Source organism: Simochromis diagramma, unplaced genomic scaffold, assembly GCF_900408965.1.
Source record: "Simochromis diagramma unplaced genomic scaffold, fSimDia1.1 OVJJ01000414.1, whole genome shotgun sequence".
In the NCBI taxonomy this organism is placed as follows: Eukaryota; Metazoa; Chordata; class Actinopteri; order Cichliformes; family Cichlidae; genus Simochromis; species Simochromis diagramma.
Genome location: NW_024387240.1, coordinates 190,030 through 216,348, shown reverse-complemented (window position 1 = coordinate 216,348; position 26,319 = coordinate 190,030). Strand labels below are relative to the sequence as shown.

The 26,319-nt window shown below is 45.0% G+C and overlaps 1 protein-coding gene and 2 long non-coding RNA genes across 3 annotated transcripts in view; all 3 read right to left on the bottom strand.

Moving 5' to 3' along the window:
• Positions 1-26,319, bottom strand: part of LOC120747020 — a 75,339-nt gene that overhangs the window by 19,020 nt on the left and 30,000 nt on the right. The window lies entirely within an intron of this gene.
• Positions 9,852-19,130, bottom strand: LOC120747022. The gene is made up of 2 exons (XR_005699026.1): positions 19,080-19,130; positions 9,852-10,041 (listed from the first exon to the last, which is right to left on the bottom strand). It is a non-coding gene; the product is annotated as an uncharacterized LOC120747022 (long non-coding RNA).
• LOC120747021 overlaps positions 19,296-26,319 on the bottom strand; it is a 10,948-nt gene continuing 3,924 nt past the window's right edge. The window contains exon 2 of the long non-coding RNA XR_005699025.1: positions 19,296-19,481. This is a non-coding gene — a long non-coding RNA (uncharacterized LOC120747021). The remainder of the gene's footprint in view (positions 19,482-26,319) is intronic.

Genomic DNA, 26,319 nt, shown 5'->3' with positions numbered 1-26,319 from the left:
GGGAAGAAGCTCCTCCTCATTCTCTCTGTTTTGGCCTTAAGGGAGCGGAAGCGCTTCCCGACCTCAACAGTGAGAAGAGTTCATTCTTGGGATGGGAGAGGTCCATCATAATCTTCCTAGCTTTGGACTTGCACCGCTTGGTGTAGATGGACAGCAGGTCAGGGAGCTCTGATTGAATGATGCGTTCTGCCGAGCGCACCACTCTTTTGCAGATCTCGTCTGTCCTGCTTGGTGCTGTTCCCAAACCAGGTGCAGATGTTTGCCGTCAGGACGCTCTCGATGGTGCAGGAGTAGAAGTTCTTGAGCACCTTCAGTGGCAGATGGAAGTCTCTAAGTCTTCTGAGGAAGAAGAGACGCTGACGGGCTTCCTTAACCAGGGAGTTGATGTGGCAGGACCATGACAGGTCCTGAGTGATGTGGACACTCAGGTATCGGAAACTGTCCACTCTCTCCACTGGCGTGCCACTGATGATGAGGGGCTTGTAATTCCTCGCCTGCTTTGTAGTGAAGTCCACGATCAGCTCCTTAGTCTTGCTGACGTTTAGGAGGAGGTTATTCTCCTGGCACCAGGTCTCCAGGTTGCTAATCTCCTCCAGGTAGGCCGTCTCAATGTTGTCGGAGATCAGGCCCAAAACAGCAGTGTCGTCAGCAAACTTGACGATGGAGGTGGTGTCTGATGTGGCTACACAGTCATAAGTGTACAGTGAGTACAGCAGGGGGCTTAAAACACAGCCCTGAGGCACTCCAGTGCTGAGTGAGATGGAGGGGGAGACTTGTTTTCCCACCCTCACTGATTGGGGTCTGTCTGTGAGGAAGTTGAGGATCCACTGAAACAGTGATGAGCTGAGTCCTAGATCCGTCAACTTGGTGAAAAGCTTAGAGGTAATTATTGTGTTGAATGCTGAACTGTAGTCCACGAACAGCATCCTACATAATTCCCTCTGTCAGTGTCCAGGTGACTCAGGGATGTGTGGAGCAGGTGATCGTCTGTGGAACGATTAGTCCGGTAAGCAAACTGAAGTGAGTCGATGGTGGCAGGAAGTGAAGAAGTGACGTGATCTCTCATTAGTCTTTCAAAACATTTCATCACAATTGAAGTCAGTGCTACTGGACGGTAGTCATTGTGGCAAGCGGGCTGTTGTTTCTTTGGAACAGGAACAATAATGGACCGTTTGAAGCCTGTGGGAACCACAGCTTGGGCCAGGGAGAGGTTGAAAATCTCCGTGAACACCGGTGCTAGCTGGTCAGCGCAGGCTCTCGGGACCCGGCCAGGGATTGCATCTGGTCCTGCTGCCTTCTTGGTGTTCACCCTCCTGAAGGTGTTCCTCACGGCATGCTCTGTGATGATGAATGCATTTTCTTCACTGGTGCACTCCGAGTACGTGCAGCTGTTTGTAGTTTTAATTGCTGCGGCGTCGAAACGAGCATAAAACGTGTTCAGCTCATCAGCCAGTGAAGCATCGGCATTCATCATTGAAGAAGCTGGTCGTTTATAGTCCGTTATAGTCCGCAGTCCTTTCCACAGGCTCCTAGAGTCGCACTGTCGTAGCTGTGACTCTAGTTTTTCCCGTAGCTCCGCTTTGCCTTTCGGACCGCGCTGCACACGTTGTAGGACGCAGCCTTGTATAGGTCCATATTACCAGAGACGAGCCCTTCATTGTAGGCAGCGATGCGTGATCTCAGAGCGTCGCGGATGTTTTTATCCACCCACGGCTTCTGGTTGGCAAACGTTCGGATGATAGATCTTTCTGCTGTGTCGTCCGCTAGTTTCCCGATAAATCCCACAACCGCTTCCGTAAACATGTTGATGTCATCAGAGCTGCGCCGAAACATGTCCCAGTCTGCGTCATCCAGTGCGTCCTGCAGCGCGGCCACTGATTGGTCCGTCCAGCGAGCGACCTCCCTCCTGATTGGTGGTTGCTGCTTTAGCCTTTGTTTGTAAGCAGGCATGAGGAAGATGGCGGCATGGTCCGATTTTCCAAATGCCGCCAGGGGCTGAGCCTAGTAACAGTTCTTGAACGGGGTGTAGCAGTGGGCTAATGTCCTAGTGCCCCGGGTGGGGCAGTTGATGTGCTGGTGAAGGTTGTGAAATGTCCATTTGAGATTCACTCTGTTAAAATCTCCCATAACAATGAGTGCGGCATCTTGGTGAAGTGTTTGTTGATGTGTGAGAGCCTCATGTAGCTCACATAAGGCAGTGTCCGAGTCCGCGTGAGGCGGAATGTAAACAGTGCAGGCAATGACCGCAGTGAATTCCCGAGGGAGATAGAAAGGGCGACATTTAACGATCAAAAGTTCCAGATTGGACGAGCAAGAGCGTGTGAGTGGGGAGATGTTTGTGCTGTCGCACCATCTGTTGTTCACCATCAAACACACTCCACCACCTCTTTTCTTCCCCGACTCCATTGTCCTGTCCATGCGGTAAACCAAAAAGAACCCCGTCGGCTGCACGGCGTGGTCTGGTATCGCTGGGTTCAGCCAAGTCTCGGTGAAGCAGAGGAGGTTGCAGTCCCGAATGTCTCTCTCGAACTTGATTCTGGCTCTGAGGTCATCAAGCTTGTTATCGATGGATTGAATATTGGCTAGCAGGATACTGGGCATGGGTGCGCAGGGTGCGCGAGCCCGTAGCCTGTTCCTGATGCCGGCTCGTTTACCTCGAGGCCTATCCTATCATCAGGTGACTCTTTGTGATGAGCTGTGTTTCACTCAGGAGCACTTTGGAAGTGAAGCTGACTGGACGTCTTTACTAAAACTGACTGACTACAAACCAGAGGAGCCAACAACAGAAATTCCAAACTCTTCAACATCCCAGAGACACTTTCCTGCATCATCAGGTGACTCCTTGTGATGAGGGAGCAGCTAAAGTAGCCTTGATCACTTCAATATCAACATTGTGTTCGTGACGTTTACACTCGTCTGTCAGGCTGTGTGAAATATTCACTAGTGTTTTGTGATCATTCACATTTGACTTGAAAGAAGAAGTTTCAGGACATTGAAGTTACAGCTCTGAGTGGCTCCAGCTGCTCAGTGAGTCTGTGAGGAGAAATTGTTAGAAGATAAAGAAACTCACAACTCAGATATCTATTTTTTACATGCACACGGGCGGTCAACGGTCCGATCTGCTCTGCACTGGCGTGCACAACAGATGTGACACAGAAAAACCGCCCAGGGCTTTCAGAACGTTCTTTATTTATACTTCAAGCAAGTTTTCAAGGAAGTAGGAGTGGCATGTTCAGAATATAAAACATTTCCATAAAAGGAGAGACTGTTCTCTTGTCAGCTGAAACAGGAGGTAACTCGGTATGTATAGAAATTCAGACATTCCCATAAAAGGAGAGAGAGAGAGAGAGAGAGAGCGCCAGCTTGTCTGTTAAAACAGGAGGTATGGTATCGTATGTCACAGCATTCCTCTGCACATATGTTTTCACTCCCTTTCTCTGTGGTGGTTCCAATTCACAAGCTCTTCTTCCTTTAAATGAAGCTACAAATAAACATAACACAAAACTAAAAAATCTCTTATCAGAGTCTCTTTCTCTCTTAAAGCCTCAAACAAACTCAGACTCTGGCCCTGCTCATTTAATATTCTGCAAACCTTCAGTGAGTTATGTTTGCATTGTGTGATCAATATTTGTATGTTCTATATCACTTGTGATGATTTGACGTGAGCTGCATAAAAACAGCCACACACTGCTGATGGACTCCATCTTGTATATAATGAAAGTCCATCTTAAAGCCATCTTCCATCAGAGCAGCTGAACAGTGTTCTTAGACAGTTACTGACTCACAACACAAACACAGCCTGTGTGTGAAATCACTGCGTTCTGAACTGTAACTGTTATTTTATTCACTGTCTGACTTTAGAGAGTCAAACACTAAACATCAACAATGCAGACACACAGAGGGGAACAACAACATCTACAACAGCAGCTTCACCTGCTGCTCACATCACACACCTCTCTGCTGTCTGACATCTTCATCTGCTCACTATAGAGCTGCTACCACCATCATCATCATCATGCTCAGTAAAACAAAGTCAGAGATAAAGTCCAGCTTCATGTAACTCATTCATTTACTGAGTTACGTCACTGAAGGACTCGTTGAGTTTGCTTTCATGCTGTTTCCATGGCGATGATGGATTCAGGTGTAAAGGATGTTTCTGGCATGTGTGCACTCCAACACTCTGCAGCAGGAGCTCAGTCACATGATCCTATCAAATATAAATCTAACCTTTCTGATCAGAACGTCTTTATTCTAGATGCTGATAAGCATTAAAAGTCGTCTGATATTTATAGAAAATATGAAACTTCATAGCAACAAACAGCTGAACACGTCAGTGAAACACAGGGATGGACTGAGAACGTTTCCCTCTGAAATATGACAGAGTCTGAATACATTTATAACATGATCCATGTAGATGAGGTCAAACATATGATGATGACAAACAGGCAGCACAAGACAAAATCATCACTTTACAATTCATGGAGCTCCAAATATTTTCATCACTTATTTTCACAGCAAATCTTCTCTTACAGATATTTGACTCGTGTGAAGAGCATGTTGTTTACCTGAGCTGTGAGATAAAAGGCAGACACTGCAGCAAAATCCTCAATTCACTCTCTTCTTCTTCTTCTTCTTCTCCCCACAACAACAGCTCCACTTGTTTCTTCTCTGGTTGGAGTTTCAGCAGCTCCAGGAGGATGGAGGTCTTTATGTCTGAGTAAGATATGATCCAGACTGCAGGAGCTGACTGGAAAACTGACTGTAATGATGGAAGGACACTCAGACCTGTTTTAGTCTCCCACTCCTGCATATGGGAGCACAGATCCAACAGGAAGTTAATCTGATATTGCTTGAGACCATCATCATCATCATCATCATCATCATCCATGTGTCTCTCATGAACAGGGAATGTTTGATATGTGAACACTGATGCTAACGGCTCCAGGATCTTCTCTCCTGTCTGCTGCTCTCTCTCTGCTGCTGCACAGAACAGACTCACAAAGAACCTGACTTCATGATGATTGAAAACATTAAATCTGCAACAATAAGAAGGAAACATTTAGTGATGATTTGATGTGAGCTGCATTGAAACAACCACACACTGCTGACACACTTTGCAATGTTTGTGAGTTTAATCTGGATCTTTGTTGATTTTCTGTCTTCAGTAAAATGAAACTTTGATAAAAATCAGAGTCTGTTTATTTCTGTGGAAGTCAGCAAACTCATAAAGTGAGCAGAGGATCAAATAATTATGTCACTGCTGTAAAAAGGTAGAACACTGTGAGAACAGCTGTAATACAGTGTTGTATTATTCATGTACGTCGGAGTATTTGGAGAGTTTAGATCTTATATTTGCTATGGTCACTGAATCCTGGTGTTTCTTGGTTTAATGCAGTAACGTCTGTTTTCTACAATGTTTATATGACAGGAAATGCTGTTTGTGTTGGATTCTCTATGATGAAGGAGATGGCGAGCCACCTCTGAACCTCATCACCTCCTTAGCCTGAGCAGCTGCTCTGAGCTTTCACTGTGCCAGACGAGGAGGCCACGCCCCCTTTTCCAGCCTTCACCTGAGCTCACCTGTGTGAAAGCACAGCACCAAACAGCTTAGCTGCTGTGTTTCACTCAGGAGCACTTTGGAAGTGAAGCTGACTGGACGTCTTTACTAAAACTGACTGACTACAAACCAGAGGAGCCAACGACAGAACTTCCAAACTCTTCAACATCCCAGAGACACTTTCCTGCATCATCAGGTGACTCCTTGTGATGAGGGAGCAGCTAAAGTAGCCTTGATCGCTTCAATATCAACACTGTGTTCGTGCTGTTTACACTCGTCTGTGACGCTGTGTGAAATATTCACTAGTGTTTTATGATCATTCACTTTTGACTTGAAAGAAGAAGTTTCAGTACATTGAAGTTAAATCTCTTCCTCTGAGTCTCTTCCTCTCTTAAAGCCTCAAACTCACACTCTGGCCCTGCTCATTTAATATTCTGCAAACCTTCAGTGAGTTATGTTTGCACTGTGTGATCAATATTTGTATGTTCTGTATCACTTTGTGCGTTTTCCTTTTCCTGTCATGAAGACAGCTCAGACCTGCTGGCGTCTCCAGGTCCTGCTGAGCTTTCAGGTTATGTGATAAATGCTTTGGAAGTCATGGATGGGCCTCACTTTAGACCAGCTCACACAACATGCTTCACTAACAACCAGTAACTGTCTGAATTAACTCAGGAATATCTGTAACACATGTACAACTTTAGAAAGTGTTCGTCCATCATTGGAAACGTATCAGACTGCTGTCATTGAACATGTTATATTTGAGCCTCTTCAGCAAAACTTCATCATGTGTATCCATGTTTATGAACGACATACTGAGGAGGAGCAATGCTTCATAAATGATGAAACAAGTATTAACTAACACTAATGCTGAAGAGTGTGCAGCTGTTATAAAGTGTTAGCAGCAAAACACTAAACATCAACAATACAGAAACACACAGAGGGGAACAACAACATCTACAACAGCAGCTTCACCTGCTGCTCACATCACACACGTGGAAATCACATATTTACTAACATTTTACAGTTAATTCATTTAGATTAAGATTTGTTTACACTGAAAATTAGACTCAATTAATATTTTCTGGTTCAGAAACGTCTTAAACACAAAGATTTACATGTTCGTGGCCACGTTGAGCCTCCTGTCAGAGTGTTTAGTTTCACCAAAGCAGCTCTCTTTGTACCTGGCTATATCACCATGGTAACAGATGCTGAACACACAGCCTGGTTTAGATCAGGTTATGTTCAGAGTTTCAGATTAAAATCAGCTGTAAGTGCCACATTTTCTCTGATTCTGTTATTTCCAGTCTGCTCTGAGCAGCACAGTCTGTGTGTCACATGGTCACACAAGTTTACATGTATGCAGCTGCTGATGCAGTGTGAAACAGATGTGGAGCCTAATCTGCTGCACATCTGTTTCACACATCAGAACATCCATCAGTCTGTGTTTAGTCCATTTATCACAGAGAAGATCCCACCAATAACATGAACTTCACTTTGATGTGGTGACAAACTCCTTCATCAGATTGTGTGTCAGACCTGAATGCAGCGAGTAACCTTTAATCTTTAAATGGATCAAGGTTAAAGTCTCACAGCTCTAATGTGCAGCTGTCAGCTTACAAATAAACTGCAGCACAGAGCGCTCACACACATTCATTCATTGACATGTTAATGATTGCTACCAGCATCACTTAGTCTCCTTTGATGCAGCAACAGTGTTGCCTGTGTTGTTATAGTTACATATTGTTTATAGCCAGTGTTGGGACTAACGCGTTATTAAGTAACGCGTTACAGTAACTATGTTATTATTGTGGTAACGAGCACGGTAACTAGTTATTATGCCAAAACCAGGAACGCGTTACTCGTTACTGGGATTTAGATAGGCTCGTTACTCGTTACTTCATGTGGTGGCTATCGCGGAGCTTCCACAGATTCAGTAACATTAGCAAGTGGTGGAAGCCAGCAAGTGGATGAAGAAAAAGAGACCCGAGGCGGCCGCCGGTCCAAGTGTGAACTGAACTTCAGGTAAGAAGTTATGACCTGCAGTCTCTCTGGGTCAGATATGAACCAAGTTTAGGTGGAGTTTATTTTAGTTATGCTGACTTTTTCCGTACTGCGTGCTAGCTAGCATGACGGAGTTTCTATACAGCTGGGTGGTGCTATGAAGTTAATGATGTTGAACTTTATTTTGTTCATAAGTTATTAGAGTTGCCAACCGTCCCGTCTGGTATTCAGAGAAAATATTACGCGTTTCTTATTGAGGTGAAAAGGAACAGTTTGTCCCGTAATTCAGCTGCAATGAAAAAAGCACAAAGCTGGAGTTATTCTGTCTTTATGCTGCACAGCTGCCTCTTCTTCTTTCATTCTCTCCCCTCCCTCTCCCGTTTCTACTTCAATCATGAAACTGATCAGTGATCAGCTGATCGGCTCTCTTGTTTGTTTATCGCCCACTTTGCGCCGAAAGAGGAAACCAGCGGATATCGCGCTAAACAACAGCAGCATGTTTAAGCTTGATCAGCTATTGTTAGAATTTATTTAATATTAATTTCTAGTATCAGCTGATGTTTGCTGGAGCCACAGCTGCAAAAAAGCAGCTGGTCATGATATGGTTTGGTTATCTGGTGAGAGGGAAACATGAAGATGAAACCAGGAGATGTCCTTACTGGATCATCAGAGCTGTGATGGAGAAACGGGTTTACCTTTTAGGTGACATGAATGAGTTGAAGGGAAGTTATGAACTGTTTCTGAGAGACAAATAACACCAGGATCCTTTTTTAGGTAGCTGACAGCTGGTAACTGTGCAGGTGCGGATCTAGCAAAGTGTTGCCAGGGGGGCCAGGTAGAGCATTAACAGGGAAAGGGGGGCACAAAGAAATACTTTTCTTTCTTATTCTCATTTAAAATGTCTAGCTTTTAATAAATATTTATCTGAATCTTACAACAAACGATTGATAGATTGATGCATATATATCATCAGAACAGTGTACATCACTGTCACAACAGTGTTTGTTTTCATTCAAAGGCTTTATGATTTTTCCTATAATGGTGGGCCGGTCTCTAGTCAAAATGCCCGGGACGATTTATTTGTCCCAGTCCAGCCCTGTATGCAGCTCATCTGCAGTCTGGTGTTACCAACATCTTCCTATTCAGAAGGCAGAATTTCCGAGTTCTGAGTACAATCAAAGCACCACGACTGCAGTTTTTGTGTTGGATGTAAAAGGCGCACATGACGCTGTGACGTAGGCTAGAATCATGGCAGCAGTCAATGACGGTCCAGGCGTGGGATTTCTCTCGTGGAAATATGCACATTATCTTTTCCTTTCTATTGGTAGGTGGCACAGTGCACTGTGGCAAGTAAGCAAGCTAGAAGACTGGCAAAGTTATGGAAGCAACACATTAACAAGAGAATTCTGAGTAAAACCAAAGTTACTTTCCCTAGTAACTAGTTACTTTGAAAGTAACGAGTAACTTGAAGTAACTGAGTTACTTTTGAGAGAAGTAACTAGTAATGTAACTAACTTACTATTTTAAAGTAACTTACCCAAAACTGTTTATAGCTCTGTGTCACCTGTTAATGTAACAATATTTCTTATTAATGGAGGTGAAATCAGTGGGTCTACTTTGTGTGAAAGAAGACAGAAATAACGTATGAATGGTCGTTGTGTGGATGTGGAGAAGAGAGGCCCCAAATGCAGGCTGAAGTTGAACATCCTGGATGACTCAAACTGTTTCCCTCTGCAGTGACAGCTGCTTGATGCTGTTTTGTTTTAAAGCCCATCAGAAACACATAAATACCTTAACAGTACAATTTTTATTAATATTTTTAATGAAGCTTTTTTTCCCAGGAGGTCTTAGTGATGCTGTAAATGTCACTAAGTGCAGTTTTATTCTCACAGACAAACTGTCACATGTTAAAAAACTGTTGAAGGTAAACGTTACAAATTTGTGGACTCATTTCTATAAACTGGCTTCAATCAAGCAGCAACTAAATTGTCAAATAGAGCTAAAATATTTTCATGAATTATTTTCAGCACTCATTTATTGATAGACAGACTTTATTGTGTGAAGAACGTGTCATTTACCTGAGCTGTGAGATAAAAGGCAGACACTGCAGCAAACTCCTCACTTCACTCTCTTCATGTGAGCAGCCTGTCAGCTCCACTTGTTTCTTCTCTGGTTGGAGTTTCAGCAGCTCCAGGAGGATGGAGGTCTTTCTCTCTGAGAGGTCTATGGACCAGACTGCAGGAGCTGACTGGAAAACTGGCTGTAATGATGGAAGGACACTCAGACCTGTTTTAGTCTCATAAGAGTACAGGTCCAGGAGGAAGTCACACCATTTCACTTTAAGAGGACTGTTTTTGTATGTGCACACTGATGCTAACAGCTCCAGGATCTTCTCTCCTGTCTGCTGCTCTCTCTCTGCTGCTGCACAGAACAGACACACAAAGATCCTCGTTCTGTCTTCATCTGATGTCTCAGCATCAACTCTGGAACAATAAGAAGGAAACATTCAGTGATGATTTGATGTGAGCTGCATAAAAACAGCCACACACTGCTGATGGACTTGCCTATGTGTGTCCTGTATATAATGAAAGTCCATTTTAAAGCCGTCTTCCATCAGAGCAGCTGAGCATAGTATTTAGACTGTTTCTGACTCACAGTCAGTGTTGGGAAGGTAAGTTTTCAAATGTATTCCACTACAGATTACAGATTACATGCCCCAAAAGGTATTTTGTAACTGTCAGGGGTTGCTGAGTGGATGTGGAGAAAAGGACTCAAACGCAGGACTCACGGTGAAGATGCAGGGTGTTTATTGTGAGGGACGAATGACGAAAACAGGAGATGGCTGACTGACTGAATAACTGAATGAACGGCTGACTGATCTGGACTTGGAAGGCAAACATGGGGCATAGACAGTAGTGACAACATTAATGACGCGACGCGACGCTGACCAGGAGAGAATAGAATAGAATAGAATAGAATAGAATTCAACTTTATTGTCATTGCACATGCACAGGTAGAGGGCAACGAAATGCAGTTTGCATCCATCCAGAAGTGCTTTAGTGATATAGATATATTACAATATATATTAGCAATAATATAGATATGTGAGTATATTACAGAAATGGGTTTATTATGGTATGTTATAAAGTACATGGTATGAAGTATGTTGTGAATATTCTATAACTATAAGTATGTACAGGCTGTAGTGTGTACAAGCTATGTACAGGCTATGAACAGGATATAAATATGAAAAACTATACAGAATATGAAATAAATAACTTTACAGAATCTGGGATATACAGCTATACAGAAATGGGAACTATGCAAGTTGTAAACAGTTGTAGGATTAAAGATTATCGAATGTACAGAATGATTATTTACACAGAGCTATACAGTAGTGCAGTTAAGATAAGTGAGGGTGTAGATAGTTTCTACAGAGGCTATATAAAGTGCTGGTGGTTGTGAGTGGTGGTTCACTCCATGTTATTATTGTGTGTTTGAGGGTACAGTTGTCCATTGTGGGGGTGTGTATGTTCAGTCCATGAGTTTAACGTGGGTCAGATGTCAGGAGGCAGAGTTCAGGAGTCTGACAGCTGTGGGGAAGAAGCTGTTCCGGTACCTGGTGGTCTTAGTCCGGAGGCTCCTGTGGCGCCTCCCAGAGGGCAGGAGGGTGAAGAGTCCATGTGATGGGTGACTGGGGTCTTTGATGATTTTCCCAGCCCTTTTCAGACACCGCTTCCTGTAGATGTCTTTTATGGCAGGAAGTGGTGCTCCGGCGATGCGCTGGGCAGTTTTCACGACCCTCTGCAACGCCTTCCGGTCCGAGGCAGAGCAGTTCCCGTACCAGACTGTTATACAGTTGGTCAGGATGCTCTCGATGGTGCAACGATAGAAGTTCACCAGGATGTCTGAGGACAGGTGGTTCTTCCTCAGTCCTCAAGAAGAAGAGGCGCTGGTGAGCCTTCTTGACCAGCTTGGAGCAGTTGGTCGTCCAGGTGAGATCCTCGGAGATGTGGACTCCCAGGAACTTGAAGCTGCTCACACGCTCCACAGCCGTCCCCTTAATGTGGATGGGTGGATGTGGGTCAGCATTCCTCCTGTAGTCCACGATGAGCTCCTTGGTCTTCTCGGTGTTAAGCAGCAGGTTGTTTCTGTCGCACCACTCAGCCAGACGATCCACCTCCTCCCTGTAGGCGGCCTCGTCGTTGTCACTGATGAGGCCAATCACCGTGGTGTCATCTGCAAACTTAATGATGGTGTTGGAACCATCAGCAGGTCTGCAGTCATGGGTGAAGAGGGAGTAGAGGAAAGGGCTCATCACACAGCCTTGTGGTACACCGGTGTTCATCGTGATGGTAGATGAGCAGCGGTTATCCAGCCGGACGTGTTGGGGGCGGTTGGTCAGGAAGTCCAGTAACCATTTGCAGATGAGGGAACTGATGCCCAGGTCTGTCAGTTTCCTGATGAGTTGTGAGGGGTGGATTGTATTGAATGCTGAACTGAAGTCTATAAACAGCATTCTGGCGTAGGTGATGTTGTTGTCCAGGTGTGAGAGGACAGAGTGCAGTGCGATGCAGACTGCATCCTCTGTGCTCCTGTTCTGGCGGTATGCGAATTGGTGGGGGTCCAGGGTGGGGGGGAGACAGGATTTGAAGTGTGCTAGGACCAGTCACTCTAAGCACTTAGTGATGATGGGGGTGAGTGCTACTGGGCGGTAATCATTGAGGCAAGATGGGTTGGAGTTTTTGGGTATCGGGACGATGGAGGTGGATTTGAAGCAGGCCGATACCACAGCGTGGGCCAAGGACAGATTGAATATGTCTGTGAGCACTCCTGCAAGCTCCCCAGAACACGCTCTGAGAACACGCCCGGGGATGCCATCAGGGCCTGCAGCCTTGTGGACATTGATCCTGCTCAGCACCGCTCCTACATCGGTGGGGGAGAGAGTCAGAGGTTGGTGGTCTGGCATCATGTCTGCTTTGGTTGTGGTTGAGAACTGAGGACTTAAATACACTGGCTGAACAATGACTGATAGGTGACAGGTGAGTGAGCAGCTGAACACAATTGAACTAACGATGCATGGAATAAGAACTAGAACATAATGCACACAGAGTAACGTAACACAAAACAGGAAGTGGAACGTACAGAGGATAAACAGTGAACATGAACTGAAAATACTGGGTCAACGACCCAGAAACCCTGACAGTAACGTATTCTGAATACTATGGATTACAAAATATATTATCATGCTTTTTACAACTACATTAATGTCCTATTGCTGTGTGATTTATTACTATTACTGAAGGTTACTCACCAGACCAATACCAACTCGACTTAAAATTTATTTCACACCTCAAACCTTTAGTAAATAATTAAACAAATAAGAGTAAACTGCAATCATTTACTGGTAGCAAGAAAATAATCTACTAACTCATTTACGCTCCGTTCACACCTAGATGGATAAAGTCAGCTTTTTCTATGTGTTTGGGTCTTTCGTTCACACGTGAACGGCATTTTGAATAATCTAAAACTGAGATTTTTTTAAACTCCTTTATTGCATTTACGTGGACGAGGAATACGGGGTTCATCACGCAGCGTCAAAAGTTGTGCGTCTTTTGTCACATTTTTCACGTCTTACTATTTGTGGTTTTTACACACTTACACAGCAGGTACTGTCCCCCCATTTAAAGGCAGAGGCATCATTATTTTATGTGTAAAGCAGACCCTCGTTTATTGCGGCAGTTAGGTTCTAAAAAATCCCGCGATAGGTGAAATCTGTACAGTAGTCAGCTACATTTTTTAAAGTTATTATAGATGTTTGAAGGCTGTAAATAACCTCACTACAAGCTGTACACTTTCCTCAGACAGGTATGAACATTTTCACTCTTCTCTCGCTTGTTTAAACACAAAGTTCAAACCTTGTTAGAAAAATAAGTCCAGTATTATAGAATGAAACCAAAGATCAAACCCTGTTTTCAGAACATGGGAACAGAGCAGCTGCAGAGAATTCAACATTAATGAATCAATGGTACAGAAGTAGACGAAGCAAGAACAATGAGTCAAGTTTGACTTCTCTGACTGTTTGGCTTTGCTTAATGCGTCTTAGAATCCAACTTTTTGTGCCATAGTTAGCGTCTTCCTCAGCCTTTTGGGAGCTACCGCAGGAGCCTCTGACGTGCAAAACGTTTCGTCGACATTGTTGTGTTTTGTTATGATCCAATGTTGTCAGTGTTTCTTTTATGTGTGACTCCTCCCACCAGAGGATGGTTGTGGGTTTTTTCCCCTTTTCTTTCTTAGGAAGTGGACACCTGGGCGTGCCTGCTGAGTATTTGGTTGCAGTCTCTTCCTGTCCTCGGATTGGATAATTGGTTTATCACCTCCAGTATTTACCCACCAGATGACAGCCAACTGGCCGCCCTCTCTCCTAGCCTCCACCATCCAACAAAGAAGAGCATGTGTTTTTGATTCGTTGTTTCGTAAAGTGTCTTTGCCCATTGATTTGCCAGTATAACCGTGTGTGTGTGTGTGTGTGTGTGTGTGTGTGTGTCGTTAGTACCTTAATCTTGAAAATAGCTGTAAATAGATTTGTAAAGTAGCAATCGTGTATTTTGTTCACCTTGTATATATTGTTCACTGCAGCAGCCTAGTAGGCGTGAGAAGCCATTTTTGTTGATTAAGTTTTCTCCTGTTTTTCATTTAGAAAGTTAGGTAACTGAATTGCCTTTTGGTTGGTTTTCATTTGTGTAGGAAAGCGTAGGGACCAATAGGGAGTTTTGTTTGTTATTTTTGGCACTGCTCACTGCTGAAGCAAGTAAATGGCTGCTTAGCACTTTGAAAGATACGACTGTTTGTGTTCTTGCTTTGGTGGTGCGTGAGTGGGGCCAATTTCTTGTTGTGTTCAATACACGCCTAGACTAAGAACAGTGATGTCATCAGCGAGAGCCCGGTGACCAGCATCGCGGAGCATGACGTCCGAGCGGCACTGAGGAGAGTGAACACAAGGAAAGCGGCGGGGCCAGACGGTATCACCGGCCGTCTGCTGCGCTGCTGTGCTGACCAGCTAGCAGGTGTGTTCACTTACATCTTCAACGAGTCCCTGGCGAAGTCTGTGGTCCACACATGCTTCAAAAGATCCACCATCATCCCTGTGCCCAAGAACAGCAAACCCTCATCCCTGAACGATTACCGGCCAGTTGCACTGACCTCGGTAGTAATGAAGGTGTTTGAGAGGCTGCTGAAGAACATCATCTCCTCCTCCATCCCAGACACCACAGATCCGCTGCAGTTCGCCTACAGATCCAACAGATCCACAGAGGATGCCATCGCCCACGTCCTACACACCACTCTCAGCCACGTGGACAAGAAACAGGGTAACTATGTGAGAATGCTGTTTGTTGATTACAGTTCAGCGTTTAACACAATAGTGCCCTGCAGACTGTTCACAAAGCTGAGGGATCTGGGACTTAACAGCCGTCTGTGTGAGTGGGTGTTGGACTTCCTCACTGGCAGAACTCAGGTGGTGAGGGTGGGCAGGTGCTTCTCCAACAGCATCACCATCAACACAGGAGCACCTCAGGGATGTGTCCTCTCGCCACTGCTCTACTCCCTCTACACTTCAGACTGTGTGGCCACCCATGGCTCCAACACCATTGTGAAGTTTGCTGACGACACAGTGGTGTTGGGTGCCATCTTCAACAACTATGAGGCGGCCTACATGGATGAAGTGAAGAATCTGGCATCGTGGTGCCAGGACAACCACCTCCAGCTGAACGTCAGCAAGACCAAGGAGCTGGTGGTGGACTTCAGAAGGGGTCAGCACAGAGACTACAAGCCCATCATCATCAATGGAGCTCCAGTGGAGAGGGTGCAGTCCTTCAAGTATCTTGGTGTCCACATCTCCTCAGACCTGACATGGGCTGCCCACATTCAGGTCCAGACCAAAAAGGCTAGGCAGCGCCTGTATCACCTACGACAACTGAGGAAGTTCAGGGTCTCTCCAAAGATCCTCAGGATTTTCTATACAGGCGCTGTGGAGAGCATCCTCACACAGAACATGACATCGTGGTTTGGGAACAGCTGTGTGAAGGACCAAAAAGCTCTCCAGAGAGTGATCCGTACAGCAGAACGCTGCTGCAGGATTGCTCTCCCCCCGCTTCAGGACACCTACACCAGGAGATGCCGGACTAGAGCAGATACTGAAGGACCCGTCCCATCCTGGCAACAAACTGTTCCAACTTCTGCAATCTGGTAGAAGGTTCCGCATCTTCCGGGCAAGGACAGAGAGACTCAAGAGGAGCTTCTATCCCCAAGCCATCCGTGCCCTAAACACACACACCCGCCCTCTCACATCATCTATAATTGACTGAGACAGGACTCTCTTCCAGACACTAAACCAAGGCACAATGTACATTTCAATTCCTTTAATTTTAAATATGTTTATATTGTCTATCCTGTAAAATAGTCAGATATCTATTCATATTAATATACAGAATTCACCTGCTTGCTGCTACTACTGCACATTCACCCAGTGTATATACTATATGTCTGTATATATATATATATATATATATATAATGTTCTTCCTCTACACCCCCCCCCCCCCCCCCCCCCAATTTTTGCACATGTCGAGGAGCGTGTCAGGCTACATTTCACTGTGTGTTATACTTGTATAACTATGCATGTGACAAATAATAAAGAACCTTGAACCTTGAACCTTGAACATAACAGTTTGTTGGGGAGAAAACTTACAAACATACAGGACAGCAGAGTGACACCGCTAGCAAGTGAAGAGTTGTGTAAATTTGACAAGCTGAACACATTCTGCACTGGACAGGAGACACAAGGTTGGCTGTAGACCATTAACAATCAATCAGGACGCAGAACACAATGCGCTGTTAAAAAAAAAAGAAAGAAAAATGTGCAGAATTGCACGGACCACACTGCCCATGACGGTACAGTCTTCAGGGCTGTGCCTGTAACACTGCTCATATTCCCTTACTATTAAAATATTTTTTCAATGATAATTTATAAAAATATTTCTTACACTTCGCAGTCCAAGGTGTCAAGGGACCCGAGGTACTTGAATTGTGCAACTTTTGATGGAGATGAAGATGTTGCGGTGGCCTCTGGGTCTCACACGACTAGACCGAATGAGGAACAAAGATGTCAGGAAACGGTGGGAGTGACACTGATCACAAACAAGATGCAAGAGGCGAGGCGCCGATGGTACGGCCATGTTGCCCGTAGCGATAAGAACTGCATCGCAAAGAAAGCCCAGCAATTAGATCTGGGTGACAACAGGCCACGAGGAAGACCAAAAAAGCGCTGGATGGACCAAATCAAAGATGATATGAAGGTTGTGAATGTTACACCAGAAGACGCCCTGGATAGGAAGAAGTGGAGGGAGGCATGCAAAACAGCAGACCCAGCATCGCGGGATATGAACCGCTAGGAAGGAGAAGATTTCTTACAGCTCTAATGTGCAGCTGTCAGCTTACAAATAAACCGCAGCACAGAGCGCTCACACACATCTATTCATTCACTTCTTCACAGATGTTTATCATCCATTCATGTGCTCATGTTTGTGACTGATGAAGGCGGCATTCGATTGGTCCATTTTGTGTGGAAGAAGAGAGAAAAAACAAATCCAAGGCCTCCTTTTATGTGAGTGTGGACAGAGACTGAAGCTGAACACAAAGTTACCCCCACATTGTCACAGCTGTCATCTCTGACTGCAGGTTTAGCTTTCATCAAGCCAGCTCACGCAAAGAAAGCCAGCTTATGATCAAGCTGCTTCACTCTTCAGCCGTCTGTACAATTATACAATTATATTAAAATGCATATACTGAAAAATGTTTCCACTGATGACTTCAGGGAGCATCTCGTCTTCTGAAGAATTAATCATGTAAAGAAGAATTCGTGTACTTGAGCTGTGAGATAAAAGGCAGACACAGCTTTATGATCCAGACTGCAGGAGCTGACTGGAAAACTGACTGTAACTGACTGATTGAAAGACACTCAGACCTGTTTTAGTCTCACAGTCCTTCACATGGGAGCACAGATCCAACAGGAAGTTAATCTGATATTGCTTCAGATCATAATAATCATAGAAGTATCTCTCATGAAGAGGGAATGTCTGATATGTGCACACTGATGCTAACAGCTCCAGGATCTTCTCTCCTGTCTGCTGCTCTCTCTCTGCTGCTGCACAGAACAGACTCACAAAGATCCTGACTGCTCCATAACCATTCCAAACATCAAGACTGGAACAATAAGAAGGAAACATTCAGTGATGATTTGATGTGAGCTGCATAAAAACAGCCACACACTGCTGATGGACTCCATCTGGTCCATGCTTCCTGTACATAATGACGCTCCATGTTAAATATAACATAAAAGAGGGAAACATATCATCTCAGTTGCAGCACATAACTAATTTATTAATCCTCATAAAAACAAGAAAACACAAATATTTTAGAAATTTGTCAAAATTCGACTTTTAGAAGCTTCTTTAAATCAAGAAGAGACGGTAAAAACTTTACTTTAAGATTAAATTAATAGAAAAGTTGTTTTCTGCTTTCTTTGTAACTATATACTATGTGTATACTGCATGTGGTGAACGCATGTTCTCCATCAAAACTCTTCACTAAGCTTCTGAATACAATCTGACTTACCTGAGCTGTGAGATAAAAGGCAGACACTGCAGCAAACTCCTCACTTCACTCTCTTCATGTGAGCAGCCTGTCAGCTCCACTTGTTTCTTCTCTGGTTGGAGTTTCAGCAGCTCCAGGAGGATGGAGGTCTTTCTCTCTGAGAGGTCTATGGACCAGACTGCAGGAGCTGACTGGAAAACTGGCTGTAATGATGGAAGGACACTCAGACCTGTTTTAGTCTCACAGTCCTTCACATGGGAGCACAGATCCAACAGAAAGTCTCTCTGATAATCTTCATCCATGTGTCTCTCATGAAGAGGGAATGTCTGATATGTGCACACTGATGCTAACAGCTCCAGGATCTTCTCTCCTGTCTGCTGCTCTCTCTCTGCTGCTGCACAGAACAGACTCACAAAGATCCTGACTGCTCCATGACGACTCCAAACATCAACACTGTAACAATAAGAAGGAAACATTTAGTGATGATTTGATGTGAGCTGCATAAAAACAGCCACACACTGCTGATGGACTCCATCTGGTCCATGTTTCCTGTACATAATGACGCTCCATGTTAAATATAACATAAACGAGGGAAACATATCATCTGAGTTGCAGCACATAACTAATTTATTAATCCTCATAAAAACAAGAAAACACAAATATTTTAGAAATTTCTCAAAATTCCACTTTTAGAAGCTTCTTTAAATCAAGAAGAGACGGTAAAAACTTTACTTTAAGATTAAATGAATAGAAAAGTTGTTTTCTGCTTTCTTTGTAAAGTAACTATATACTATGTGTATACTGCATGTGGTGAACGCATGTTCTCCATCAAAACTCTTCACTAAGCTTCTGAATACAATCTGACTTACCTGAGCTGTGAGATAAAAGGCAGACACTGCAGCAAACTCCTCACTTCACTCTCTTCATGTGAGCAGCCTCTCAGCTCCACTTGTTTCTTCTCTGGTTGGAGTTTCAGCAGCTCCAGGAGGATGGAGGTCTTTCTCTCTGAGAGGTTTATGGACCAGACTGCAGGAGCTGACTGGAAAACTGGCTGTAATGATGGAAGGACACTCACACCTGTTTTAGTCTCATAAGAGTACAGGTCCAGGAGGAAGTCACACCATTTCTCTTTAAGAGGACTGTTTTTGTATCTGCACACTGATGCTAACGGCTCCAGGATCTTCTCTCCTGTCTGCTGCTCTCTCTCTGCTGCTGCACAGAACAGACTCACAAAGAACCTGACTTCATGATGATCATTCAAAACATTAAATCTGCAACAATAAAAGGAAACATTTAGAGATGATTTGATGTGAGCTGCATTGAAACAACCACACACTGCTGACACACTTTGCAATGTTTGTGAGTTTGATCTGGATCTTTGTTGATTTTCTGTCTTCAGTAAAATGAAACTTTGATAAAATCAGAGTCTGTTTATTTCTTTGGAAGTCAGCAAACTCATAAATTGAGCAGAGGATCAAATAATTATGTCACTGCTGTAAAAAGGTAGAACACTGTGAGAACAGCTGTAATACAGTGTTGTATTATTCATGTACGTCGGAGTATTTGGAGAGTTTAGATCTTATATTTGCTATGGTCACTGAATCCTGGTATTTCTTGGTTTAATGCAGTAACGTCTGTTTTCTACAATGTTTATATGACAGGAAATGCTGTTTGCGTTGGATTCTCTATGATGAAGGAGATGGCGAGCCACCTCTGAACCTCATCACCTCCTTAGACCGAGCAGCTGCTCTGAGCTTTCACTGTGCCAGACAAGGAGGCCACGCCCCTTTTCCAGCCTTCACCTGAGCTCACCTGTGTGAAAGCACAGCACCAAATACACTCAACAAAAATATAAACGCAACACCTTTGTTACTGCTCCCATTCCCCATGGGATGGACGTAGAGACCATCCCATGGGGATGGTCTCTCACATCTGCCATATTGAGATAATCCATCCCACCTCACAGGTGTGCCACATCAGGATGCTGATCTGACATCATGAGTAGTGCACAGGTGTACCTCAGACTGCCCACAGCAAAATGCCACAGATGCCACAAGCAATGAGGGAGCGTGCAATTGGCATGCTGACAGCAGGAATGTCAACCAGATCTGTCGCCCGTGCATTGAATGTTCATTTCTCAACCATAAGCCGTCTCCACAGGCGTTTCAGAGAATATGGCAGCACATCCAACCGGCCTCACAACCGCAGACCTCGTGTAACCACACCAGCCCAGGACCTCCACATCCAGCAGGTTCACCTCCAAGATCGTCTGAGACCAGCCACCCAGACAGCTGCTGGAACAATTGGTTTGCACAGCCAAACAATTTCTGCACAAACTGTCAGAAACCGTCTCAGAGACGCTCAACTGCATGCCCGTCGTCCTCATCGGGGTCTTGATCTGAATCCAGCTCGTCGCCGTAACAGACTTGTGTGGGCAAATGCTCACATTCGATGGCGTCTGGCACGTTGGAGAGGTGTGCGCTTCACGGATGAATCATGGTTCACATTGTTCAGGGCAGATGGCAGCTGAGAATGTCCCAGTTCTTGCATGGCCAGCATACTCACCGGACATGTCACCCATTGAGCATGTTCGGGATGTGCTTGACCGGCGTATACGACAGCGTGTACCAGTTCCCACGAATATCCAACAACCCCGCACAGCCATTGAAGTGGAGTGGACCAACATTCCACAGGCCACAATTGACAATCTGATAGACTCCATGCGACGATGTGTTGCACTGCATGAGGCAAATGGTGGTCACACCAGATACTGACCGGTTCTGGGTCCCCAGACCCCCAATAGCGCAAAAAACTGCACATTCCAGGGTGGCCTTTTGTTGTGGGCAGTCTGAGGTACACCTGTGCACTACTCATGATGTCAGATCAGCATCCTGATGTGGCACACCTGTGAGGTGGGATGGATTATCTCAATATGGCAGATGTGCCCACTACCACACATTTGGACTGATTTGTGACCACTGTTTGGGAGGGATGGTTATATTGTGTATCTGGAATGAATTTTAGGTCTCTACGTCCATCCCATGGGGAATGGGAGCAGTAACAAAGGTGTTGCGTTTATATTTTTGTTCAGTGTAGCTTAGCTGCTGTGTTTCATTCAGGAGCACTTTGGAAGTGAACCTGACTGGACGTCTTTACTAAAACTGACTGACTACAAACCGGAGGAGCCAACGACAGAACTTCCAAACTCTTAAACATCCCAGAGACACTTTCCTGCATCATTCAAATTCAAATTCAGATTCTATTTGTCACACACACACACAACCATACACAGTATGACATTGGGGGTGGGGGGGGGTGTGTAATGCTTGTAGCTGTACAATGCCCGACCATTAAATGACAGAAAAAAAGTTTTACAATATTTACAATTTACAGGTTACTACAAAATTTACAAATTAACTTAGGAATTTACAGTAAAGAATGTGCAAATAGCAGAAGAGATTAGAAAGATTAGAAAGATTATAAATTACAGGAATTATAGGATTATAGGAAATGTGTGGTGGTGCGTGTGTTGATTTGATGTGTGGGAGAGTCCAGCCCTACACCTGGTTCAGGCCCCGAATAGCCTGGGGGAAGAAGCTCCTCCTCATTCTCTCTGTTTTGGCCTTAAGGGAGCGGAAGCGCTTCCCGACCTCAACAGTGAGAAGAGTTCATTCTTGGGATGGGAGAGGTCCATCATAATCTTCCTAGCTTTGGACTTGCACCGCTTGGTGTAGATGGACAGCAGGTCAGGGAGCTCTGATTGAATGATGCGTTCTGCCGAGCGCACCACTCTTTTGCAGATCTCGTCTGTCCTGCTTGGTGCTGTTCCCAAACCAGGTGCAGATGTTTGCCGTCAGGACGCTCTCGATGGTGCAGGAGTAGAAGTTCTTGAGCACCTTCAGTGGCAGATGGAAGTCTCTAAGTCTTCTGAGGAAGAAGAGACGCTGACGGGCTTCCTTAACCAGGGAGTTGATGTGGCAGGACCATGACAGGTCCTGAGTGATGTGGACACTCAGGTATCGGAAACTGTCCACTCTCTCCACTGGCGTGCCACTGATGATGAGGGGCTTGTAATTCCTCGCCTGCTTTGTAGTGAAGTCCACGATCAGCTCCTTAGTCTTGCTGACGTTTAGGAGGAGGTTATTCTCCTGGCACCAGGTCTCCAGGTTGCTAATCTCCTCCAGGTAGGCCGTCTCAATGTTGTCGGAGATCAGGCCCAAAACAGCAGTGTCGTCAGCAAACTTGACGATGGAGGTGGTGTCTGATGTGGCTACACAGTCATAAGTGTACAGTGAGTACAGCAGGGGGCTTAAAACACAGCCCTGAGGCACTCCAGTGCTGAGTGAGATGGAGGGGGAGACTTGTTTTCCCCACCCTCACTGATTGGGGTCTGTCTGTGAGGAAGTTGAGGATCCACTGAAACAGTGATGAGCTGAGTCCTAGATCCGTCAACTTGGTGAAAAGCTTAGAGGTAATTATTGTGTTGAATGCTGAACTGTAGTCCACGAACAGCATCCTACATAATTCCCTCTGTCAGTGTCCAGGTGACTCAGGGATGTGTGGAGCAGGTGATCGTCTGTGGAACGATTAGTCCGGTAAGCAAACTGAAGTGAGTCGATGGTGGCAGGAAGTGAAGAAGTGACGTGATCTCTCATTAGTCTTTCAAAACACTTCATCACAATTGAAGTCAGTGCTACTGGACGGTAGTCATTGTGGCAAGCGGGCTGTTGTTTCTTTGGAACAGGAACAATAATGGACCGTTTGAAGCCTGTGGGAACCACAGCTTGGGCCAGGGAGAGGTTGAAAATCTCCGTGAACACCGGTGCTAGCTGGTCAGCGCAGGCTCTCGGGACCCGGCCAGGGATTGCATCTGGTCCTGCTGCCTTCTTGGTGTTCACCCTCCTGAAGGTGTTCCTCACGGCATGCTCTGTGATGATGAATGCAGTTTCTTCACTGGTGCACTCCGAGTACGTGCAGCTGTTTGTAGTTTTAATTGCTGCGGCGTCGAAACGAGCATAAAACGTGTTCAGCTCATCAGCCAGTGAAGCATCGGCATTCATCATTGAAGGAAGCTGGTCGTTTATAGTCCGTTATAGTCCGCAGTCCTTTCCACAGGCTCCTAGAGTCGCACTGTCGTAGCTGTGACTCTAGTTTTTCCCGTAGCTTCCGCTTTGCCTTTCGGACCGCGCTGCACACGTTGTAGGACGCAGCCTTGTATAGGTCCATATTACCAGAGACGAGCCCTTCATTGTAGGCAGCGATGCGTGATCTCAGAGCGTCGCGGATGTTTTTATCCACCCACGGCTTCTGGTTGGCAAACGTTCGGATGATAGATCTTTCTGCTGTGTCGTCCGCTAGTTTCCCGATAAATCCCACAACCGCTTCCGTAAACATGTTGATGTCATCAGAGCTGCGCCGAAACATGTCCCAGTCTGCGTCATCCAGTGCGTCCTGCAGCGCGGCCACTGATTGGTCCGTCCAGCGAGCGACCTCCCTCCTGATTGGTGGTTGCTGCTTTAGCCTTTGTTTGTAAGCAGGCATGAGGAAGATGGCGGCATGGTCCGATTTTCCAAATGCCGCCAGGGGCTGAGCCTAGTAACAGTTCTTGAACGGGGTGTAGCAGTGGGCTAATGTCCTAGTGCCCCGGGTGGGGCAGTTGATGTGCTGGTGAAGGTTGTGAAATGTCCATTTGAGATTCACTCTGTTAAAATCTCCCATAACAATGAGTGCGGCATCTTGGTGAAGTGTTTGTTGATGTGTGAGAGCCTCATGTAGCTCACATAAGGCAGTGTCCGAGTCCGCGTGAGGCGGAATGTAAACAGTGCAGGCAATGACCGCAGTGAATTCCCGAGGGAGATAGAAAGGGCGACATTTAACGATCAAAAGTTCCAGATTGGACGAGCAAGAGCGTGTGAGTGGGGAGATGTTTGTGCTGTCGCACCATCTGTTGTTCACCATCAAACACACTCCACCACCTCTTTTCTTCCCCGACTCCATTGTCCTGTCCATGCGGTAAACCAAAAAGAACCCCGTCGGCTGCACGGCGTGGTCTGGTATCGCTGGGTTCAGCCAAGTCTCGGTGAAGCAGAGGAGGTTGCAGTCCCGAATGTCTCTCTCGAACTTGATTCTGGCTCTGAGGTCATCAAGCTTGTTATCGATGGATTGAATATTGGCTAGCAGGATACTGGGCATGGGTGCGCAGGGTGCGCGAGCCCGTAGCCTGTTTCCTGATGCCGGCTCGTTTACCTCGAGGCCTATCCTATTCATCAGGTGACTCTTTGTGATGAGCTGTGTTTCACTCAGGAGCACTTTGGAAGTGAAGCTGACTGGACGTCTTTACTAAAACTGACTGACTACAAACCAGAGGAGCCAACAACAGAAATTCCAAACTCTTCAACATCCCAGAGAACACTTTCCTGCATCATCAGGTGACTCCTTGTGATGAGGGAGCAGCTAAAGTAGCCTTGATCACTTCAATATCAACATTGTGTTCGTGACGTTTACACTCGTCTGTCAGGCTGTGTGAAATATTCACTAGTGTTTTGTGATCATTCACATTTGACTTGAAAGAAGAAGTTTCAGGACATTGAAGTTACAGCTCTGAGTGGCTCCAGCTGCTCAGTGAGTCTGTGAGGAGAAATTGTTAGAAGATAAAGAAACTCACAACTCAGATATCTATTTTTTACATGCACACGGGCGGTCAACGTTCGATCTGCTCTGCACTGGCGTGCACAACAGATGTGACACAGAAAACCGCCCAGGGCTTTCAGAACGTTCTTTATTTATACTTCAAGCAAGTTTTCAAGGAAGTAGGAGTGGCATGTTCAGAATATAAAACATTTCCATAAAAGGAGAGACTGTTCTCTTGTCAGCTGAAACAGGAGGTAACTCGGTATGTATAGAAATTCAGACATTCCCATAAAAGGAGAGAGAGAGAGAGAGAGAGAGCGCCAGCTTGTCTGTTAAAACAGGAGGTATGGTATCGTATGTCACAGCATTCCTCTGCACATATGTTTTCACTCCCTTTCTCTGTGGTGGTTCCAATTCACAGCTCTTCTTCCTTTAAATGAAGCTACAAATAAACATAACACAAAACTAAAAAATCTCTTATCAGAGTCTCTTTCTCTCTTAAAAGCCTCAAACAAACTCAGACTCTGGCCCTGCTCATTTAATATTCTGCAAAACTTCAGTGAGTTATGTTTGCATTGTGTGATCAATATTTGTATGTTCTATATCACTTGTGATGATTTGACGTGAGCTGCATAAAAACAGCCACACACTGCTGATGGACTCCATCTTGTATATAATGAAAGTCCATCTTAAAGCCATCTTCCATCAGAGCAGCTGAACAGTGTTCTTAGACAGTTACTGACTCACAACAACAAACACAGCCTGTGTGTGAAATCACTGCGTTCTGAACTGTAACTGTTATTTTATTCACTGTCTGACTTTAGAGAGTCAAACACTAAACATCAACAATGCAGACACACAGAGGGGAACACAACATCTACAACAGCAGCTTCACCTGCTGCTCACATCACACACCTCTCTGCTGTCTGACATCTTCATCTGCTCACTATAGAGCTGCTACCACCATCATCATCATCATGCTCAGTAAAACAAAGTCAGAGATAAAGTCCAGCTTCATGTAACTCATTCATTTACTGAGTTACGTCCACTGAAGGACTCGTTGAGTTTGCTTTCATGCTGTTTCCATGGCGATGATGGATTCAGGTGTAAAGGATGTTTCTGCATGTGTGCACTCCAACACTCTGCAGCAGGAGCTCAGTCACATGATCCTATCAAATATAAATCTAACCTTTCTGATCAGAACGTCTTTATTCTAGATGCTGATAAGCATTAAAAGTCGTCTGATATTTATAGAAAATATGAAACTTCATAGCAACAAACAGCTGAACACGTCAGTGAAACACATGGATGGACTGAGAACGTTCCCTCTGAAATATGACAGAGTCTGAATACTTTATAACATGATCCATGTAGATGAGGTCAAACTATGATTATGACCAAACAGGCAGCACAAGACAAAAATCATCACTTTACAATTCATGGAGCTCCAATATTTTCACACTTATTTTCCACAGCAAA